We start from the raw sequence: 6,999 nt of genomic DNA on the forward strand, positions 1-6,999 counted from the left end.
ATTGCCGCAATGCGTTTAACTCGGATCTATGCACACACGCGCGCTCGTCCACGCACGGCGACGCGAGAGGAAGTTAAATTAACGAGTGAAGCTTGGTGTACGGAGCGGAGTTTGTTGCAGGAGGGAAGCGGCCCGGAGTAGCGTATCTCGGATATGCAAATTCGTAATAACGCTTTGCAGTATTACCGGTATTGCCCTATACTGCTCGTTGAAATTTACCGGAACACGCATCGGATAAAATCCGTATTACGTTATATCTCCCCCTCCCTTTCTCTCCTCATCTCAATTTTTCGTCTTCGATTTTTCAATTTTTCCACCGAAAGTCGATAGGAACGTTTGAAGGAAAGGGAAAGGGAAGGTTTTGATGAAGCATGGAAAAAAGAAGCGGATACATTTTTCTTTCCTCCGTGTTGATCAAATATCTTCGATCTAAATATCTACGTGGAATTGGCGATAATTGAGAGTAGAGAAGAAAAGAAAGGAGAGAATAGAAACGCACGTCGAAGAAATGGAGCGAAAGCTTTTCACGCGCGACAGCTGCAAAGGCGCGAAACGAACGCGTGAATTTTATGTTCCGTGAACGAACCACCCTTTCGCAACTCTGGCATTTTCTTCTCTAGCCCGTTCGAAAGACATCGATTGGGTTCATCTTCCGGTTCCTCTCGTTTTCAATACGTTAAAAAAATTCAAGCAACGTCGAGCAACGTTCGAACATTTCGCGCTGTTTGAAATTTTTCAACGTCCGGTTGAAAGGAAACGGCCAAGAGAATCCCTTGAGGATATTTCCGTTGATTCACGTGCTTCCGGATTAAGGAACGATCGATGGGCACGTGTCTTCTCTCGTGTCACCGAAAAGGTTTCATTTTTTTCCCCCTCGGAATAGGCGGATGTGTGAAGTCATTTTCCACTTTTTTCGTGCTCCAAGGATCATTAATTTTTTTTTCCATCGATGATCGATAAAATTATAATAATTATTATTACTATTGTTATTATTATTATCGCAGCGATTCGTATTTTTTTTCGCGTATTCGAGTTTATAAATTTTTCGAATCTCTATCTGTGAATTTTATTCGACAATAATACGAGAATTTTAATTATCGAGATTATTATTATCCATCTCGAAGAGTAAATATAAATATAATTAGATAGGACATCATAGTAAAGTAGCATGGTCAATATGTCGTCAAAATTCGGGCCTCGAATTCGCTCGCTTCCCGACGAGGGTCTTCTTTGTGTAATCGTGACCCATTATTTCCATGCTGGGGGCACGTGAACCATATGGTTCACGTGATCATCGATGCACGCGTTCTCGATCCTCGATCGAGCTATCGAATTCACGAAATTTAAACTTTACACGCGCGATCAGTTCCACGTCCGCGCTTCGTTGGCTTCATGGGAAATAACGTTGGCCATTCTCTGTCCCTGCATTTTTTTTTTTTCTTTTTCCTCTCTTCTTCTTCCTTGCACCCCTTCGTTCTCCCCCTCAAAGTGCTCGTGTTCGAAGCGCGTACAACACTGCCGGCCATTTTGCATTCGTTTCCGATCGGACGATTACGATTAGATATTTAAATGTTTCGTCGTTGTTGCGCGCAATTCAGCGTTACGTTACAGTTCTAGCAGTGGACACAGAACAATTAGCAATGGGCTCACCAAGCCGTAGCCGCTAAATATGCATCAGATTGCACCGATCTGAAACTCTCACTTTTTTTGTCGATCGTGTATCCTGTGCGTTATCGATGTCACATGTGACAAGAAGCCTTTTGCCTCTTTCCGTTTTCTTTTTTTTTCTTTTCTTTTTTTTTTTTTTTTTTTTTTTTTTTTTTTTTTTTTTTTTTTTTCTTTTTGGCGAAAAAATCTTGTTTCGTTTACATTCGACCGTTACAGGAATGGTATTTGTGCGAGAGAGCATTGTTCATTGTGCAACGGCGTACACCTGCGCTTTATGATTACTAAAAACGGAAGAACTCCCCCGTATATACCTGTTTCACCTGTACTTTTCTGTACTTTCACGCGTGTATCATGTAAATGATAAAAAATGTAAATACGTTCTTTAAACGATATTCTTTGGAGAATATTTCATGAATCGAATAAATTATGAATCGGGAAGATAGGTTTTTTTATACGTTATTCTCGATTTCTATATTGTAATTAGTATTGATTTAAATAGAAATGGTTATTTTGAAATTGTAGAATAGATTTTTCGCCCATAATTATTTATAAGTAAAAAAAAATATTATTCATTAGAAATAAATAAGGGAACTTTTTTAATAATTTTATCATAAGTAGAAATATTTGTATCAAAAATTATATTATATTATCAACAGTCGATAAAGTATTCGTACAATGATAAAGTAGATTTGTTTCAAAAAATTAATTCCTTCTTCGTAAAGATTTAAAATATTGAGAAAACATAAAAATAATAAATTAATTTACAAATTAATAAATCTAATAAATAATAATCTTACGAATAATTACATTAATAAACTGTTAGTAAGAATGATAAATTATTTACGAAAAATTAATAAATTTAGATTATAATTTTATAAGTAACTATATCAACTATATCAAATTAATAAAGAAAATAATCAAGATAAATTCTTAGTAAAATATTAAAATTATAATTAAATATTTTTTGCTTGTATTGTTATCGATATGATGGCTGCAGCGCTTGACTTTACCTACCGAGTCTTATTATGTTTATGTCAACTCCAATTATTACTCGACTTTCGTACAAAATAAAATATCGAAACCACGCGCGTTACTTTTAATTATAAATACTTTTCATAAATATCAAAATATTTTTTAATAAATGTTTTATTATCTGACAAATATTTTATTCGATCAAAGTGTTTAAAATGCGCATTTCATTCGTAAATGTGATTTCATTGTACGATGGACAATCAAGAAACTAATAACAATGTTATCTTTGAACAGTAAGTCATATACTTTTTGAGTGATTTATTTTTTAAATTGATTACAAATATAATGAAAAATCTTTAACGTCATTGTAGTTGTTATTTATTTCAGAATAGTAATTACCAAATCACTTTTATATTTCACAATTGATAATTTCACAATTTTTTTAATTTGTTTATCATTTCCACATTTTATATATAATAAATTTTTTCATATTTCTTAAATGTTTTAATTTTGATAAGATTTATCAATTATTTATAATAAATTGTAATTATGGAATTGATTTTGATATCATATATAAAAAATTATTTCAAACAGATTTTGATATTAAAATAAAAATATGAAAATCTATTTTGATAATATAGAATTCCAAAAGTTTAAATAATTAAACTATTTTTTTTTTGCAAATTACGTAAAATTTATATTTTTACAATTAATTACCTTTAGAGTTATAGAAATTGTAGTTGCTAGATGGCGTTCAATTAGATTTTTTACAATAAATGACGCAACGCCGCCATTAAACGAATTTTCAGTGATATTCTTGTTTCATCTGTGATTCTTTCTCTCGTAATTTGAAGGTAAACGCTTACGATTATAAGTTCTAATTACAAGATATAAAAATACTTTTCGTAAAAATAATTATGTTATACAGACAAACAAAAGTTAACAAATAAAATGCATCTTCTTGAAAAAGCAACAAGTACAATGGTGGAATGTGTCATGAGAAACATTCGATACGACTGTAATTTATTTTTGTCTGAGAAAATGTACAGAGCGTGCTTGCTATAGTTTCTTTCAAGGATTCTCGATTTGGTTGGCAATACATTTGCGACGATTCACCGTAGTATCGATTACTTTATAAAAAGATTCAAGGCACGACATAAAGAAACACTCGTATGAAACAAATAACATATATTCGTTTATCACATTCGGGAATTTTCAACATGTATCAGTCACGTTCGATCGATTGTGCGTTTAAACGACGTCCGTTTACGTAAAGCGGATTCTAACCGATCGTCATCAAAAGCTTCGCTTGATGAAATCAAAGCAAAGCGATTCGGCGAAAATTAAGAAGAAAGGAAGCCGATTAAAGGTAAGGCGGCGTTCGTAGTTTTTACCGCCGATAAATTTATCATTTGCGTCTATTTACATCTAAATCGATAATCGATTCCACGGGTGCGCCTCTTACGAATGTATGTGTACACATATCTAGCATTAAACACATATACAATATTGGTTATTCGTACTCTATGTTCAATTATTATTGGATTTATATACATATATATGTATATTTTTGAAAACTTCGATATGTAATATGAATTGATCCTCAATCTTGAATATTAACATATTCGTGAAATATAAGAAAAAATATTTGATTTCAATGATAATAATTTAAAATAATAATTTTATTTTCGGCTGTCCTTCCGATTATTCTTACTACTTTTCGCTATGAATTATCAAATGCCGTCATCTATCATTCTCTTTAACCTCAAAAAATTTTGTTGCCTTTTGATTTTTTTCTTTTCTTCGCAACAAAAAAATTACTTGACTTGTTAATTTTATTCTATGATCATTTTTAATTTGCTTTTTTTTCAAACAATTTACTAATATTTTATAATTTAATAATTTCATTCTTTTTTATTTTATATGTCTTAAATCTAATTATTCGAGAATTAAAAAAACTCCAGAGATTAAACAAAATTTTGCCAACTCGTATCAATATCCGATACTTTTTTAATAGAACTTTACAACCATTTTTATTCATCGATATCTTGTTCATAACATTTAACACTATTTATTCTTTTATTCTCATATTGATTCTCCTTCCTTGCTTGGACATCGAAACATAGTTTATAGCAAGCAGATAACGAGTTACGATTAGCAATAGTTATTCGTGACTCAACTGCGTCGATGATTAGTGATTACAACCGTTTTACGGCAGCCCTTTTTTTACTTGAGACCGACACCGGTACAGATAACAAACATTTTATAAGCTCAAGGTGCGAATCGTGAAACGATTCCTAAACAGAGAGATATATATGTATATATACAGCGTGTTTGAAAAAATTAAACTGGCTCTATCTAAGCTCGGTATCGTGTCGCATTCGTAGGCAGAGGTAGCTTATCGTGACCGGTTATAAAAGAACAGATAAATGGTACGTGAAGCACACGCGGCCGACTTCGAGATCGCGGTCGACTCGGTCAAGCAGGGTCACCGCTTCCGCGACTGTCCCATACCAGCGATGTACGTCGTGCATTGGTTCCTGCATATGTATCATCTACGAACTTAGTTTAGGTATACATGCAATATTAGATTTTTCTGTTTACGATTGGATCTTTTATTTCATTTCATTTTTCTCCAACATATTTTTTAATTTATTTAAATAATTTAAATAACAAATATAAGTGACGATATATTTATGATGCCATAGTAATTAGAAAAGTATTTTTTTTTTTACATTTGTTTACGAACATTCGTATTTCGTAATTAGACAATTTCAATGAATAGAAAGAGATATTTAAAAAATGATATTTAAAATTTTCTTTTTTTCGATAATAAATGAATGAATAAATATATTCGAAAAATAGAATACATTTGGATAAAGTGGATAAAGTATACGAAAAGATATAAAAGATATATATTTGTGACATTCACCGAACAATAGCATGAAAACGTGTGATTATTGATCCATCTTGAACTATCCCTACTTCCGGTTCGTACGTTACGATCACTGAAGTCAGTTCGATCAAATGAAGTTCCCAATGAAACATTCTCCGCAATATGGTAAGCGTATTTATTTCTAAATATTTCGCAAGTATCCGGTTTTACGTATATTTAACGACATAAAATTAACGCGCAAATATCAACGCCTCGAGGAAACCGATAAGACTCGTTTCCGTTCTGGTAGATTGTCTACGTTTCGTAAATCCGATGGACGATCAGGAAGAATTCAGCCAACGAATTCGCTTCAGTTTTTTATCCGTAATAAAATTATATGCCGTTTCAGTAACGTGATTAACTTCTTATCGATCGAGCACTAATCGCGTTCAACGTATATTCGATCATACGCTCGAATTACGTCTCCCGAAAAATAGATCTTTTCGTAGCAACATTCATATATGATTTCAAGTGTTAAAACAACGTCGATACTTCGAAAAGAAAATCGTTGATGGAAAATTGGCATGCTTTGTCGTTGGTTCAACGTCATTGTAGAGCTGGTTCACTGGCCCTTGTGCTAATATAGAGGACACAGGGAATCAAATTGTTATCAATTGTGGCGATAATTCGCCATTACAACGAGTTCGTCATCGAATCGGTTACCCAGGGAGGATCCATTAAAACGCGATATACCGGAAACGACCGAGTCATCGTGCAATCAGAAATTCTTGTTTAATCGAAAACGAACTATTCTCCGCGCAAACGAATATCTAGTATTCATTCAAATTTTATTCACGTAGGATAATTTAGTTGTTTAACGCGACGATCAAAATTTTCAAAATTTTATTAAATTTCATTATTTTGTTCTTATTCTAAATTAAATTGTATACGTATAATCTTCTGTGATGATTTTTAAGACGGACGATGTTTAACATACGTTTAGAAATTCGAGTTCCATGTTATAAAACGCTATCGACAAATCGATCGATCCTTTTCTAATCGAATCTTCAATACTCGAGAAAAAAAAGACGTCTTGAACTTGGCCGTCTCGATGAGAAATCGCGACAAGAGGATTTCACGACTCGCCTAATTCCCATAGTAAAAGATTAAATCTCGATACGATTGAATTTTTTATATTATATATTTATATACGCTGCGTGCTTTTTATCTTTCAATCCGATAGTAATGTGCAGTTTCTAGTGTTTTCTCTCGATATTTTTTTTAAGCGCAACTTAACGAACTTCGTATTTCTTCTCTTTCTATCTTTAATAGTCGAGTATTTTTCCGTGCGTACGTTGACATGCTGTGGCGTCGTAAAGATTCACCGAGGTCGAAGCTAATCGAAATTAAATCGCGTCATCTCGAAACGATTTCTATCCCTCTTTGTCGCCATTCTCTCTCTCTCTCTCTCTCTCTCTCTCTCT

Source organism: Apis dorsata, unplaced genomic scaffold (genome assembly GCF_000469605.1).
Source record: "Apis dorsata unplaced genomic scaffold, Apis dorsata 1.3 scaffold_468, whole genome shotgun sequence".
Classification (NCBI taxonomy): domain Eukaryota; kingdom Metazoa; phylum Arthropoda; class Insecta; order Hymenoptera; family Apidae; genus Apis; species Apis dorsata.